Below are 16,788 nucleotides of genomic sequence, written 5' to 3'. Positions count from 1 at the left end.
TCCTGAACGTCCAAAGCGGAGTAACCAGGAGACTTTAGTGAAAAAATCCCCTTCCTTTCCCTTGCATGCGTAGTCAACGGGATCTATTATTCCTATCGGCCGTAACTCATCCATTTAACTCACTAACTGCGTATTGGGGAACGTACAGAGAACGCAGTGTAAAGCCTTTGGGGTCATTGGCCATAAGGAGTCCTTTGGGCCCACCTTACCTTTTCCTTTCGTGTCTTTGAAAGAAGTGCTTGATTAATGGGCGACACTCTCCTTTCTGTTTGTCTCGCCTACTCAGAAGTTCTACGGTAATAATCCAAAAAGGGTCCCCTTCGTCGTGAATTCTGGGTGTGAATATTTTCTTCCAGCACGGCAAGGATTCCGAGAAATCCAATGTGCTCTGTCTTCGTAGTGATTATACGTGCAAAACCAGGAAAAGACATTGTGCTTTCATGAAATAACTATTAAATTACGCGACAGTGAGTCTTTTAGCCTGAAGGAGGCTACCGACGACTGAGGTCATTTGCGCCAAGAGGCAAGGGCTGGGAGGGAAGGGTGGAGAGAAACCCGGCGTCGACATCATCCTGCTCCTAATGAAAGGCGCCAAAGGATGGACGCTTCGAACGGACAGTGTTGCGCTTGAAACATCGACCACACGACACTCAAACGAAGATCTCGCAGACTCTGAAAAACCTCTTCCACCGCCGGGATCCGAACCCAGACTGTCTGAGTGGGAAGCAAGCATTCTAAGACACCATACCAACCCGATTCTCTTCATCAGCAATATATGGAAAAGTTTTCTAATTTTTATGTTCTAAAATATTTCTTAACGATTCTGTTTCAATTTTTTAATGGAGCATATTATTTTTTTTAATATAAGGGTAGCTATCACTTTTATCGTTTTTCTTGTAAATATATCGCGAGGAATAATTATTTATTCGAAAAAATGCATTACTCAGTGAACTAACTCGATCATTATATTGCATTTCTTGTCCAAGAGAACTCATTCACCAGTGTCATCTTCTAGCAAGAAGCTATAGATCAATTCCAAATTTCCAGGAAATGTGCATGTTAAATCTTGGAATTTTGGTATCGTAAAATTGCCCGGGATTGCAATCCTCGCTATTCACTATGATTTCAAATTGCAGATAGTCAATCACTTAAACTCAATTCCTTTATATTCCACCACGAAAATGATATTTTTAGAATTTATTCTCGCATTTCCGTTCACAGCTAGCTTCGTTACGTTGATAACAAGGTCATATTAGATGATAACGATGCGGAAAACATTTGTTTGAACATTCTAGAGTGAAATATTTCACCTTTTGAAGTAGAATTCTAGACTAGAATTCTTCTTCGAAAGCTAGTCTGCATATTGAGAACAGCTCAGAGTAATTTGCCATATTATTTTTTCTATACATATTTACCACGGCTATAGGTTCTTCACATTAGGTGTAATTTGTTTGTTAAGAATGTTAATTGTTGGCTTAAGCTACCTAACTTATGCTTTCAACATGTTTAAAGTTCATCAAATTGCATCCTTTATTTTTAGATACATTTTTCTATGCTAGTACAGGTTTCAAATCCGTAAAAACAATTATAGTTGCGATTTTACTTGATACTATGCCCGGAGACCTCAAAATAGTAGTTACATGTCATCGATAAATAAAGAAAGGTACTTTTTCTAACTATTTTTATGCATATTTTTATCGAAGTGTTGATATTACTTCTGGTTATCAATTTAATATTTTTTAATCCGGTTTAAGTGATGCAAGGATATGAACTTTTTCCGTGCGTCTTCCAACGCTTGCCTTGCAGCGTCCATTATGGAGATATTCACCTTATATCGATTTATCAGCGGTCACCTTCATAGTCCATAGAAAATGAGTCCTTTGAATTCCTCCACAAGATGACTATATACCATAACGCACTGCTTTTAATGTAGCTCTTTAATTTTAAAAAGAATGTCAGCTGTCATAATTTCGTGTCGTGAAATCTTGTTTGAAATTTAACCTGATTTAGTAACAAAAATTATTCGGTATACTTGGTTGTTCTGATGCAGGTAGAATTCAAAGAATACGATAACCTCGTAACATAGGATGAAACAGATGTTATAAGTGGCCTACTGATTGACGGTTAATTTATGCTGATTGTATTTTAGAGATAACCACCGTCTTTGCAACACTTATAATGAAATATGAAAACTAAGAGGAAAGATACTTTATAAAAAATATGCTCCTAAAATATATTGCGGGATACTGACGAATATGAATTTAGGTTTTACGACTCTCTTTCCAATTCAACCAGTTCTACCATTTAATATAAGAGCAAGTACGTAATCGTTTCTTCAGGAATTCTGATGGCTGAGTAAAAAATGTGATTTTCCCTTTGAGCCCAATAGAGTTTAGTGTTCCTACGTCACGCACTGTTTACTGCCGTCCGTAGTTTCTCTGGTGGGATCTTCCCCTCCGTTTGCCGGCTCCCACGACTAGAACGGCTAGCGTCCGGACGGTGAATGTATTGAGCAAACAATCTGGCCAGTCCACTCGACCCAAGGCCGGGAGTGGGGACACGACGACCGGCGTGTGTCGGTCAACAAGCGGTCCATCCCCCCCTGGAGGTGCGTGGTCCTTCCCCGGCCTACTTCATACCTTTCCGTCGGCAATGTCCGTCCATCACTTTGCCCCGCGTGGCGGAATCGACAATTTGAACCATCTCCGACACGAGATGCGCACGCAGCAAGGGGATTCCTCGCTCTCGCGTCCGCTCGAACGCTCGCGAACGGTTGAGTTGACGCGTCAGCGGTTGCGCAGCGGTTGGATGGGAGGGATTGATGGGTTTGGTTCGGGAATAAACACTCTCGACGTGTACGGTCGCTGTTCGCGCGAGCGAGTACGCTTGATAGCGGCCAGAAGCGTAGCTCGCTGCTCCACCGGTGAGATCACAAATTCCTCCCACCTGTCCGCGTGAGTTCGAGATTCTGGCGCTCCTCACACTCGGGGGAAATTGAGGTTTGGGGACGTTTAAGTGATGAGTTCCGAGCGCTAGGCACGGAGATTATCACTATCATGAGTTGAAATGCGAGGTATTCCCCATTCATTTCGAGCTCACGATACAAGTCTAGATCATGAACTTTTTAATATTAAAATTTCCATTGTAGCTGACGTTTAGTAAGTACTTCATATTATTAACCCTGTGAGTGCCGACTGGTTTTCCAGGTACTATGCTAAAAGTGCCGAGGCATTCTTATGATTTTGCGGTAGGTTAGGATAAAAATTAGGTCTCAAAAACAACTAAAGGTATGCATTCGAAAACTCTAGGAAATCTTTAAATTATGAGATTTCACTTTTTAAGGTATTATTTGACGGATTTTTGGTAGGTAATATGAGTAAATTTTTCCAAAGTAAGTAAAATCTTTAATGCTAATAAAATGAGTATTGAATGACTAGTGAACTTATCAGCATATAATAGTTGCATAGCAGGAATTCAGGGCAATTTTCACGAGAGATAAGAGGAGCGCGATAGCGCTTCCAGGCACTCTAAAAGTTAAAACACTACGCATATTGTTAATTGGCGAAGGTTTTAGTTCTATTTTAACAAATAGTAGTGCAAAAAAACTTCACAAATCGTTTTCTTGGATACATTTTTGCAGATACTTTAAACTGTCTTCTTCTTTCTTGTGCCTCATCATACTATTTGTCTTTCCTTCTTCATGCAATGAGTTCAGAAAATTCTCTTACACTACTGGTCCGCTGTCCAGGCCTTATTGAACATGGTGTAATAGACAATTTTTGCTCACGATTTTTATTATAAGAAATCACTTGGTTCGATTTTTCAGCGAGTTATACGCGAGAGGTCTTCTTTAACAGGTTTCCTATTTTATCAGATTTTTGTTTCTAATAAATTCTTGTGAATTTTCTCAATAATTCTAATGTCTTATTGTACTAATGTCTTTCCTTATTCATCTTTGACTGTAATTTCTGTAGAACCACTTTGCTGGAGAATTTTACCCTTGCTTAACATGATGTTCGTATCAGTTGATGACGTTCATTCCAATAAGGTCATGATAATGCATTGAAAGCGCGAAGCATTGAAATTAATTTAGTGTACTCCTTTCTTTTGTTTTTTCATTTGAGCTACATTATGCTACTTCTCTTAATATTTTTAATTCTTTTCAGCCAATTTCTTGTCTTTATCGAATGAACGTACTAAACTTGTTCGATTTTTCTCTTTTACTTGTAAGTGTGATTCTTTTCAGCACATTTTTTACGCTGAATTTTGCTTTTGCATTGCCCTTCCCAACTCGTAGTGGGGAAAATTTATCCAAGTTAGGGAATATGTAATTTTTCGAGTGAAATTCCAGGTAGTATAGACATCGTTCATTGGCGTGGAAACTATTTTACATTGACAGCATAATTTTGCATTACTTTTCAAATGTGTTTTATCTAAAAAATTTGTGTCCCTATATCAGTAGCCAACTAAATTTAACGGGGCTTGCATTGAACGAAAGGGTACCCGATATTTTCTTTAACAAAAAATGAAAAAATGTGCCGGTGGAGGCGGTGAAATGTAGCTATCGGCTTTTGGATAACATTACATTTCCAGTGATTTTCTATGATTATTAAAAGCGATTAGAAGTGATCCTCCGCAGTCGCAAATGGGCTGTCACTCTCTTTCGCATGTAACCCCATGACAGAGCGATTAAATATCCGTGGAAAAAAGAAATACGAGTGTGCGATAGAAATTAAAGGAAAAATTTTCGCCATGAGGTTGATTTTACGTTTGGGTAACAGCCGGGAGGAAAAATTATCTCCTTTTATTGTATCGCCGAGTTTGGCTCAAATCCATGTTGCCAGATATTAAAGCGTTATTAGTACCGTATGAAGGAAATCCTCCAGTCACTGGTGACATTTCACAGGATATTATAAGGGTGGAGAAATTATGGGTTTTTCAATTGGTAAAGATGGCTTCATATCTCTCGAGTAATTTTACGTTTAGCATCGTCTCCGGCGACCCAAGCATTCCTATGTGGGAGTGCGGCAGTAACATGGACAGGCTGCTTGCTTGTGGGAAACCATTTCTCGATAAAAAGTCGTGTATCCTAGCGATCTTGAATCACTTAATTAAAGTGCGTATCCAAAGAAAATTTCCAAAGAAGTTCTGAGTATATCTAGATATTTATTAATACCGAGGATAGGTGATGCAAACCAATTTTCAGTTGTAGGCAAAAAAAATAGTTTTCATTTGAACATACTATTGTTACTAGAACTCATATTACGAGAATATAGATAAATATGGAAGCACCAGTGGTTTATTCGATAAGTATTAAGTACAAGAAGGTTAAGGGGCTCCGTAATTGTAGAATGGCCGCCACCAGCTGCAAGTAAGCTTGTTTTCATGAGCGTCTACTTTTATTGAGTGGGAAAATAGGGTGACTCTAAACCTCCGGTTCTTCTCATGATAGCTTTTGGTACCCGATACTTTATAAAAGTTTTCACGAAATCAATTCACCTGAGATCAATTGAGTAATAGGTATTCTGATTACCATATAAATGATCATGCGAATTCACCTTGAACCCTCATTTCCTCCTTGTGTTACTATCCTCTTATGTAACCCTCATTTGAATCATAAAACTCATTCTTCTAGCTGCTGTAGAAATGTCTTTTTCTTGCCCACTTTATCAAAATTATCCTCATTTATTTTTAATGTGAAAGTTACGAATTAACTCCTAATACTTTGGAGTTTTTGAAAAAATTAGATAGAAAAATGTGCTTTATAAATTTGGATTATGGGAAGAATGGCCATTAATTTGTTCAATTATGTCCGAAAGGAGATTTAATCATAAGTGGACCTCGATTCCGTTATATGGATGTAGTGTTCAAGATATTGCAAAAATATTTTCATGCATCATAAATTCAAATTCAATATCGTAACTGTCCTGTGCGTTATCACCGCGAAATCGAATGTAATCAATTAAAGTTCTCCTTCATTCAAGGATCAAGTTCACGCCTCCTCCAGCATTTATACTTCATCTAGGCAAACGTTTTCCCTTTAGATTTTTAAATATAACTCTATAAAATAATGTGGTCTGATGCGCCAATACTTGGAAGAGAGAAAGAATGTGAAAAGTATCACAGGAAAATTCGTTTTTTCCTAGTTGATTGGTAAAAATATTGTTCATAAATTCAGGTTTTTAGTATTAATAAACATACTATAATCGAAAAATACTTAGAATAATGGTTTTTCAGGGGACACTTGCATAAATAAATTAAAACTTATAAAACAGGGGAACAATAAATTTGAAAGCTAAGCGTAATTACCGTGCATCTTTTCTTTTGATGGAAAAAGAAGTATATTTAATAATTGATGTGAACTTTTGAATATTATCTATCTTATTCTTAAACTATTCCCTCGCTTTCGATTTTTATACAATTTTATTCGTGGTTTTTTCCGGATGAAATGGTACAAGAAAATAATGTTTTCGTAACTATTTGGAGTGGCATCTTTTACCATGCTTCCAAACGTGAGTTAATCAATCATCGAGTTCAAACACGTCAATATGGCAGAAATTTTTGATCGCGAGTGTTTTCGAACAGATTGAGGGCAAGGAAATTACTTCGTGATTACGAAACCCGCAACGTTTGTACGTATTAGAGGGGGGCAGTCCAGCTGCGCCCGCATACGCGAAACTCGAAATACGAGATGAAACGGAATGAAGATCCCTTGAGTGACATTCGTGCTCGTCGATGGACATGTTTATGAGTTGATGGCGGAGGTTTCAGTGTGGTAAACGAATCAAACGTTGCGTATTTGCCGTCTTTTTGCCTTGCGACTGAGCGCTGTACATTTATCCCACTACGTGAACAATCCTCGTCGTCTGTCCCCTTGAAATTCCTGAGTCTCCCCTAACCCACCGAGCCTCAACGTCCGACAGCCGATTGGACCGTGGTTTAATCATGCACCCCGCTGGAAAAAAAACATTTAAAAAACCGCGAATAAAAAGAAATGCTGAAGGTTACGAGAAAGAATTAACAGGAAAAAAAATGAATAACGAGTCCCAGGACGTCCGTATACATCTCTTTTTTTTTGCTAGGATTTGCAGAAAAAATGAAACATTTCCAGGGCGTCGCCCAGGGTTTTGGCCTTTTTCAAGTGATGGAGGGTTAGTTTTTATCCCACTTTAAGCTTTTTCAAAAGAGCGCGGCCCGTTTCAAAAGTACCTATAGTCACTGCGTTTCTCGGAGCTCTTCGCGTTTCCAAAAAACTTCGCTAGGTGGACGAAATCTGCTTGATCGAATTTATGTATTTATGCGATCGCTGGCTGAGCGCTGCTCTGTTGTTGGACGTGCATGTACATCGAAAGGGCTCACAGGCGCGCAGGAAGGCTTCACTAGAAGCGGATTCGGAGGGATTTAGTATGGCGGTACCTGTGATGTTCGGTTTGCTTGTGACTCATCCTCAATGGAATATCCTGGAGATGCTGCTCCAGTTTTGAAATGGATCAAAACGTTTGCGAATTTCCTCATATTTTGATATTTTTTGTGATATTTTTTGTCAAGTGTCAATGTAATGAGCCCAAATGAGTAGTTTGAGATAACTCCATTTCTTTTTTCTGTCACTTGTCCTTAATTGTTTACTGCCGAATAGCGTCTCGCAGTATAGGTCTAAGAATTATAACCAAAAATGATTGGCTTACGTTTTGGTATATTCTTTTATACATTCTTCAGGGCTTTTTTGCAATTCATTTTTTTACTGATTTAGATAACGTTCAACTGTCTCCCGAGGATACAATGGATCGGAAGCAAATCTATTTGTGCAATATAGACTTTAAAATCGACTTTGATATTTTATAGATTGCTATAAGTTGAAATTTCCATACAAATTTTTCTTTTAATTTTCTTCACTCTGAAGATAATTTTATAGTGATTACATTCAATTTTATGCTAATATTACCGACAAAAACATGGAATAAAACTATTCCTTTGGTTTTGGGGTAAATTAATGCTAAGTACTGAAAGTAAAGACCATTAAGTTCCCCTACTCCTGGTTGTTGGTGCGAATATGACTGCTTCTCGTTTACCATCGAAAAAATTTGAAATAAAATTTATTCAGAGAATAATTTTATTGATATTCCCCCCGAAATCTATCGTGCTAAAGAAAATTTCTCAGTCGTAATTACTCTTTTATAATAAATTTCGAATCTGACGCAATTTTGTCTACGTATTTAATTTCCACGCAAAGTCTATATTGATTCCCGAAATGCATTGTGATGAAAATTCCATTTCCATCTTGTGTAGCAAGAAAGCACCTTTAATGTGTATGCACCTAATTTTTTCTATATTACGAGGTAGAACCAGGGAATAAAAGTTGTCACTCGTGAATTTTGGTTATAATGTGACAACGTCATTTTACTGTCCGGTCAACCAGCGGGAACTTTGAATTCGTATTTATTTAGATTTTTTTGTTTCAGATCGCTGTTTAAAATAACATACTCCGCCATCAAATTCACTCACTCATGGCTTTTAGTTATAACATGCCGGCGTACCTAGCGGGGAGTAGGAGGGGGCAACTTCCCTCCCCCCCCCCAGAAGCAAAATCAGGACTGGATGGAAACGAAAGTTTTCAACAAACTTTTCTTTAAAATCACGAATAGCATAAAAAATGCAGCTAAAATGAAAATAGTTTTCCAAGTAAATCATTAAAAGTAAACTAATAAATCTCTGTCATAATTTTCTTAAATGTTGGTTTCGTTAACCTTTTCTCTGCTAAAATGTTACAACTTGTACGATCATGGCTTACCCCGCCACCTAAGTTTTGATTCTGGATACACCCATGATAACGGACTACGTCTTTTTTTGTATTTTCGAGTCTACCATCGTGAACTTTAAATTCATATTAATTTAGTTTTTTTTTTTAACTATCACATTGCTGTTTAAAAGAACAATTCTCAGGTTGGTAGTTGCTCTTTTCAAGTGGCTAACTTGGACGTAATGGCATTTTTAAGGATTACTCAAAATCGGTATTCGAAGTCGTTTATGCTACCGTACCGGAGTTAAAGCTGATTTTCTTGGATTAGGAAAATGCGTAAAAAACCTCCTTTTGCCGGAACAAGAATGCCCTGTAGCAACGCGCAGAGTTCTTTTCCGCAGATGGAAGGCTAAGAGGCCGGGAGAGGGAGAATTGGGAGGGAGAACGTGTGTGTGGGCAGATTGCATATTTAATCGGGACGTGATAGGCCACTCGCGCCCACGTGTGCTGGGTTGAAAACGGAGTGGAGCATTACTCGATCGGAGGTCATTAATATTACAGCGGAGCAAATCTCGCCGTCACAGCTGACTCTGTTTGTTCATGCATTTCGAGGACTTTGTGTGAGAACTCATCTTACGTGCTCTTTGCACACATTATAACACGATGCGATGATGTAAACTCGAAAACTCGAGCAAAATATCGCTCAAAAATAATGAGGCCGTAAATAGTAACCCATTATGAACTATCTTCATTCATCCATTTAGATCAAACTCGAAAAATATGAAAGTAGTAGACAGTAAATATGCAAGAGAATAATTTATTTACTTTTAAGGCTCAAATACATTGCTGAAAATTTGACAAGTCCGTCTGCTTCACCTGTCAGGGCCGTATTTCTGACAATGACAATGGATTGAGTGATTCTGGAGGATAATTACCAATGCTTTCTGAACCTATAGTGACCCAAATTACCCAGCTAATATTAGATAAAATATTTGTGCAATATGATACATTGATAACAAGCCCTGAGCCCATTTTGTGACACATCTACATTGTTGCATAAATGTAATAATGGGCATTCCTCGGCAAATCATGAAAGTTCAGAATAATTATTGAAGGTAACCAACTGATTATGATAAAGCCACTCAGTACTGGACACAAGGATTAGTGCTCACAGGCAGCTAAAGGGTCACATCTTACATGGATTGTAAAAACTGTTAAATTTATTTTGGAAGAACGTATAATAATAAACCATTTTTTGAGTTTCTACAAATGCTTGTTTTCCTCTGGTGTACGGGAATCAACTCTCTCTTTCTCCTGTTTCCGAAACGGAGAGTGTATGGTGTTAACATCCGTCTCATGTTCTCTTCATTCATCTCTTTTTCCTTATATATGATCATATAAAACGATACTAAGCATTCGCCTTAAGCATTTGATTATTATCCTTTCCCAAATCACAATGTTTTTTGTGCTTACCTATATCATGATGATTAACCATACCAATATCCTTTGTTTACCTAATCCATTACGATGGTCTCTTCTCCAACCTTGTTTTTTCAATGTGCTCTCTTTTAAGCCTGTTCTCTATTCCTTCCGACTTATATCTTACTATTTGTGAAGCATATTAGAGTGCGTGCTCATTAATAGCTATTTATTGCAATCTGCCTTCTTTGCCGTGAATTTTGTGATGTGAATTTATGAATATTTTTTTCATAGATTTGGTTTATTAATTTGTACCGTTATATCAACATGTTACCATAAGAATGTTTTGGTGCGGTGGATAATGTTGGAATAATGGTGGAATAAAGAAGTCCTTAGATATTCTTCAAAGCTCAGTAAATGCTCCTTATGCACTGCTAATGATCTGAGATAAAGCCAGATGTAAATGTTCCATTCTTTGATGGATGAAAATATCAGAAGTAGAAAATATATTCTACAGAGAAAATATATTATGCAGAGATTCTACGATGCACAAGTAGGCATGTTGTTCACTGCCCGTTTATTCTTCAACAGATCATAATTCTTTATATTTGACTGCTGCTACTAGGGAAGACATATTTCTTTGCTGTCCTAATGTGAAACACTATCCTCAAAAAGAAAATCGACACTCGATACGGTGATGCTATTCCCCTTTTTAGACCTAAGGACGGTCCAATGTTCAGAAGATAAATACTCTTTATCACATCCGGGTTTCGAATCGGGATTCCTTTGGAAAAAAATATGAAAAATAAGAGGCAAAATTAGTAGAGATTTTACAAGGTACATGTAGGCATGAGGTTCACAGCCTGTACATATTTCTAGAGTACTTGAAAAGCTCATAATACTTTATTTTTGTGGCTACTACAAGTATCGAAGATACGACATCTTTAATTTTTGTCCTGATTTGAAATAAAATCCTCAAAAAGAGAATCAACACTCAATCCGGTATTGATATTCCCTTTCTTGACCCAAGGACGAATTGGCAAATGCGGGTTTGAATGTTTAGAAGACGAATTCTTTTCACCACGTACGTGAATCTACTCAAGTGGGCCTTTCAAAAATAGACTATAGTATACACAGCGTCCTTTTTTTCTCACAACTCCCATATTCGCCAAGTCCAGCATAAATCACATCACGATGCTTGACTGCAGCGGCCACGCGTGGTGGGTGGGGGAAGGAGAGTGGAGGGTGGGGTTAGGGGGAATGGAAGCACAGGTGCGGAATGGAGAGTGGAGATATAAATGCTTATGAGTGCGAGACGAGGGTATTAATAGCATTGGCTTGTGAACTGGGGACCTGCGAAGCTTCCGCCGACTGACTCTACTGCTCTTCTCTTTGGCGGCGCGTACCTACTCCACTGACACGAGTGCCCGTGTGCGAGAGGGATGATTCTTTTTGGATTTTTATGAGGCTCCGTTCCAATCTCCAAGTGAAGGCAGATCAGTGGTTCTTCGTTTTACTCGGAGGAAGTGACGTCTCAATGTAAACTTTCTGGATGAGGAACGCGTGCGGATCGGTTAGTCCTTGGACGTATCTTTGAAGCTAGAGAAATCTTCCTTACGAAAACAAAGGTATCGCAAAGAGTTTGGTTTAAATAGCGGAAAACGTATTTGTATTTACGAGGCATATCATTGAAATTTATCTTTATTATCAATAAAAATGAGATGAGTCGATTTTTAACGGTTTATGGATATAATCAAGGATTGTGGAATGCGTGCGACTTCAAAAGTATCTTTAGTGTTAGCTTTAAATTGTGCAATTTGTGAAAATCGAGACGTAAATAACTGACTGAACAAAAAATTTAGAAAAATAGTAATCATTAGTTATGACATTATAATTGAGGAGCGTACCATATTGCAATTACATGTATTCAATCCTTTATTTTCAACTTTTTCCTTTAAGTTATTTAGTTTTCACATGCCTTTCTTTTGTAATTGGTTCAGCTTTCAATAAATGAGAGAAAAACAGTAAAAATATTTATTAGTACATTCATTGTTAGGTACTTAATTCATTTGACCATGTATTTATTATTTTTCATTTTTTTCCTATCAATTATCTGTTTTTCTAGCCTTTTTTTAAAAACATATCTGCTATTAATTATCATTACTATATCTATGAATAATGATTGAGTCATTTTTTAGCATTATATCATGGAAATATTTTTTTACTTCCACTTAAACCTTTCTTTCCGTCGTCCCTTCTGGATACATTTCTTTCCTTTGCCGTAAAAAAGTAAGAAAATGTTATCACATTCATGCTTTGTCCTTTTCAGGTGAGGTATCAGTAGAAGGGCTTGAATAACCGTAGATTCCCGGATAGCGTCACCCCTTTTCTTGCGTCTGAACTCAAAATTGCTGTTATCTCCACATTAAGTGCTTGTCGGCACCTGCCTTATCACTCGAGAATCATGATCATCACAGCTGTACACTTAATACTTCAAATGTGTGCGTGCATAAAATGCATATCATTAGTAGGGCACTGCGGAAGGGTTTATATTATCTTTTGACGGAAATTTGGCATTTTTCCTGTGAGATTGAGTAAAATATATTACCACCAGCAATATTTCGAAGAGTATAAATTAACTCTTGGATTCATAAAATAAAAATAATTTGTTCTATTCCACACTTTATTTTAAATAGTACGACCCGGGTTTCTTCATATCATGCTATCATCAGAATGATAGTATTTTTGCAGAAACTCGGGTCGTACTATTTAAAATAAAGTGTGTAATAGAACAAAGTATTTTTATTTTATGATGAAGCAGTCCTACAAAGCAATCCCGTGTCCGTGTCTTATATTAACTCCTGGAAGGCTAACCTATTTATACAATATTGCTGAGAGAATATATATGTTTTTAAATACACCACATACTCATAGATAGAATTGGACGACGGTTCTTATTTAAATTTATTATCCTTAATCCAAGACAAAGCATGCACAGAATGGGTTCGTCCACATTTTCGTCGACGAAACCTGAGTGAGAGCAAAAACAGTCATCACTGAATATTCGAGGTATTTATAAATGCTGATAAACCTTTCAATTGTAATTTAATTTAAAGACGCGTTAAGAAGAACTAAGAATAAATCCAGTGGCTGTAGTTGGTTTTCCTAAAAATGAAGTGTTCATCGTGTAGGTACCATTTTTGTCCAGATCTGACCAGCTTATAATTGAAATATTTTCCTTTTGACGAATCGAGGTAGTTATATAAAGTGGAAACTCTGGTCATACATATCTTGGTTTCAACGTTATTTGACAGTTTTCGGTAGCTATTAGCTTCGACCGACTTTTATTACCGACTAGCTTCTCGCAGAATATAATTCAGTATATAGCTGCAATGCTAAAAATGATTCTGAAAGCTATACTTTAAGTTGACGTATTTTATCTGATTTGAAGGGGCTTGAAAATTCAGGCAAGCTTAAAAATGACAATATTCATTTACACGGGAGGGCAAAAAGTTGATGCCACTGCTCATATCACATATCTGGTGATTTGATTCATTCAGTGTCTACTCGTCGATCAAAAGAACGCTCTTGGAAAAATGTCGGTTATATGGTAACCAATTCGTAAAAAACTGAAGTGAATATTATGCATCAAACTTCTTAGCACATGTTAATGGTGATTTCCTGGTTCTTAAGGGGGCTGCCACCCGCATCTCGGGCTCCTTTTAATGTGGCGTCACTTTGTAAAATTAATTTGGCAGCAAGCCGCACATCTGCCGGATGTCTGAGGTGCGTATCAGAGTCCCACAAGGACCCGGAGTCAGAACAAGGAAGCTGTTGGCAAATAGATTTCTCCCGTCGCATAGGAGTGTACTATAGTAGGACGAGAATTATACTGGGGAATAGAGTAATTATATTTTTTGTGCATGCGTTACTTCATGTTCACGTGAAGTAGTAGGTATCTTCCCTATCGGAATGATGAAATCATAAGTCATATGAAGTTTTAATTTATTCATTCAGTTATTTATCCGAATTTTTATTTCAATCGAAATTGGTGAAGCTCACCTTAGACTTCCCCGCTGCCATGGGAACATTATAAATTCAGCGTAGCTGGGAAGTTACTCTCCTTGGCCCGCTTTGAGGATTTTATTATGGGGTGTTGGAAGGCTTTACCCTAGATTTCAACCCAGGACCTCAGTAGGCAAGCGCTCTACCCACCAAGCTACAACGTTATCGTGAATTTTTAACATACGAATGAAGTGGGAATACCACCTTACCGAGACATAAAGAAAACTTCAATTTTAAAAATATTTTACTAAGGAACAATTTTCGTGAATAATGCTAGACAAATATCATGATAGGAAAGCTGGAAAAAGGGAGCTATCCTCTTGAATTATGCATTGTGTAGTTGAAATAGCTTTCAATTTAGTAACGCATTGGTAAAAATTGGAAGGTAAATTTAATTTATTTTATGGGTATGAAAAAATATGTATTATTTACCGGCCATTTAGATTTTTTTATGGAGGAGAGCGTTTCATTCGTCCATTTTCGCTGAAGAGTACCGGTCTCCGAGGGCCATTTGCCATTTTGCTTTATTTTCTGAGGGAATACGGAAAGAGAAAGATTTTTATTGCTTTAATGGTGACAGCGCCTCCTAAGTACCAATTTATATGCCAATGTGTTTTGTCTGGCGCCATTAGATCATTCTGTTTTCCACCCAGAGTAGCCCGGCCGAGTGAACGTAATTTTTGAAACCTTGGTCTCAATTTGTATTTCGCGTGCGCGCAATGGGAATGGCAGAAAAAACACTTCGCGTCCTAATGTGTTGGCGGAGATTTAATCCCATTGAAAAAAAAATCTCTAGTCTCTCCAGGTGTATTGACTCACCTTCATGCATACGTTATACACACGTTATTGAACCAGGACTGTAGCAAGAAAAAAATTTAAGCGGTACTCAACAAAATTTGCCAACACCTGAACATGTGCTATACATTAGGGAGCGATTGAAATGTCAAACTCCAACTCTTATATTGGCTCTAAGTTGTGCCACGAGATATCTCTGAACAAGTGAATAATCATTTCCGATTTTTCTTTCTGAAATCCATTGGAAAATTTACAAAAGGGCTATTTTATACAGATTTAAAAAGGTAGTTAAACCGATACGCTTACAACGAGTTTGGATCTTTGTGGATACGCTGTAGCGGCCCAAAAACAGCACTTCATAGAACCAACAACAGGTCCACGCTGCGACTCTGATTCTGCTGAATATAATGTACTGAATCTCCAAAAATACACCTAGTAGTAGGATTATTTTATTCATGTGATGTGTTGACGGCTTTGGTCATTATGCAACTTGATATGAAAACAAGATAAAAGATTTTAATAGTTACACTATTCTAATAGGAAATGTTGCAATATCTTAACAAGTCCGGAGTTTCATACTGTAAAAACTCTTTTATAGAGTGTGCTCAATGCCGTTGCAAAGAATATTGTCAATGTCTCAAGATCCTGATATATTCAGCTCATTACGTACAACGTGACATTCTTCGCATTCAGTCAGAATATACCGTACACTAAGGAAGGAGTCTCAGTCCTTACAACGATGTGGTATGTTTTTTTTCGAAAACAGGTATGAGTGTGTTAGGGCACATTGCCTTGTCCATAAACGTGTGATTGCAACTTCCTCAGCACGATTTTTCATAGCTGAAGAGGGCAAAATTTGAGTCATAGCTTTTATTGTTCGAAGTTTGTTACCAGTGAGATTAATTTAGCAATTTTCCCACTTGCGAGTTCACTCAACTAAGGATAAATAGGTACCTACTAATTATTTCATTTTGATTGTGAATTTCAAAACAGGTGGAAACTAATTATTTTTGGAAGTAAGTGGCCTATTCGCGCCGTAGAACAAAGACAAATTTTCCGTTATGGGTGCCGGAGCCCCTAAAATGAAATATGTTTTGAATCAAGTTTACCTGGGACTGGAACTGTCTCTGTCACTTGTTATCGTTTCCATATCTATTTATTTCCGCGCTGAGTGTAGATATTAACATTCAAAACTTCTGAAGGCAAGAAAAAGGTTTTTGGGAAGCAGTACTGAAAATCGAAGTGCGTGATTCCCGTGGACTCCTAACATAAAATTGATGAAATAAGTATAGATTTAATACCTGGAATTTACTCAAGTAATCCTACGATGATATCGTTCAATTTTGTTTATTACTAATTTTACGCGTAATTACCATCGTCTTGGTAGCTCGCGCGCCGCCGCACGCCGTGAAGTGGTCTTTGAATTATTTTTTTGGAGTAATGGAATGAAATTTACACTCCTGAATTATGATACTCTATAGGTATTTTAAGTTCCAGTCCTTTATTGTGTTCATTTTTGTAATCCAGAGCGTGAATTAACAACTATTAGATGTTCAGGTGATTCCTTAAAACATCGAAAGTCGTAAAAAATCTATTTCTCAACAAACGAACGGACTTAGCTGAGATTTAAATATTCACTCTCTGGCCAGGTCATATAATGTCTACTCTCAATTTACACATCATTTTGTGGTTTAAATTTTTTCCACCATATCATTTTATATATTAATTATATTCTGTAAACCTCTGATGCTATTGATGAATTGCAATGACTA

General features: G+C 37.4%; 1 protein-coding gene across 1 annotated transcript in view; it reads right to left on the bottom strand.

Moving 5' to 3' along the window:
• LOC124159096 (alkaline phosphatase, tissue-nonspecific isozyme-like) overlaps nucleotides 1-16,788 on the bottom strand; it is a 245,307-nt gene that overhangs the window by 196,608 nt on the left and 31,911 nt on the right. The gene's annotated exons all lie outside the window — the stretch shown is intronic.

Source organism: Ischnura elegans, chromosome 5 (genome assembly GCF_921293095.1).
Source record: "Ischnura elegans chromosome 5, ioIscEleg1.1, whole genome shotgun sequence".
NCBI lineage: Eukaryota > Metazoa > Arthropoda > Insecta > Odonata > Coenagrionidae > Ischnura > Ischnura elegans.
Note: the sequence above shows the minus strand (reverse complement) of the source record. Positions and strands in the feature narration are given on the sequence as shown.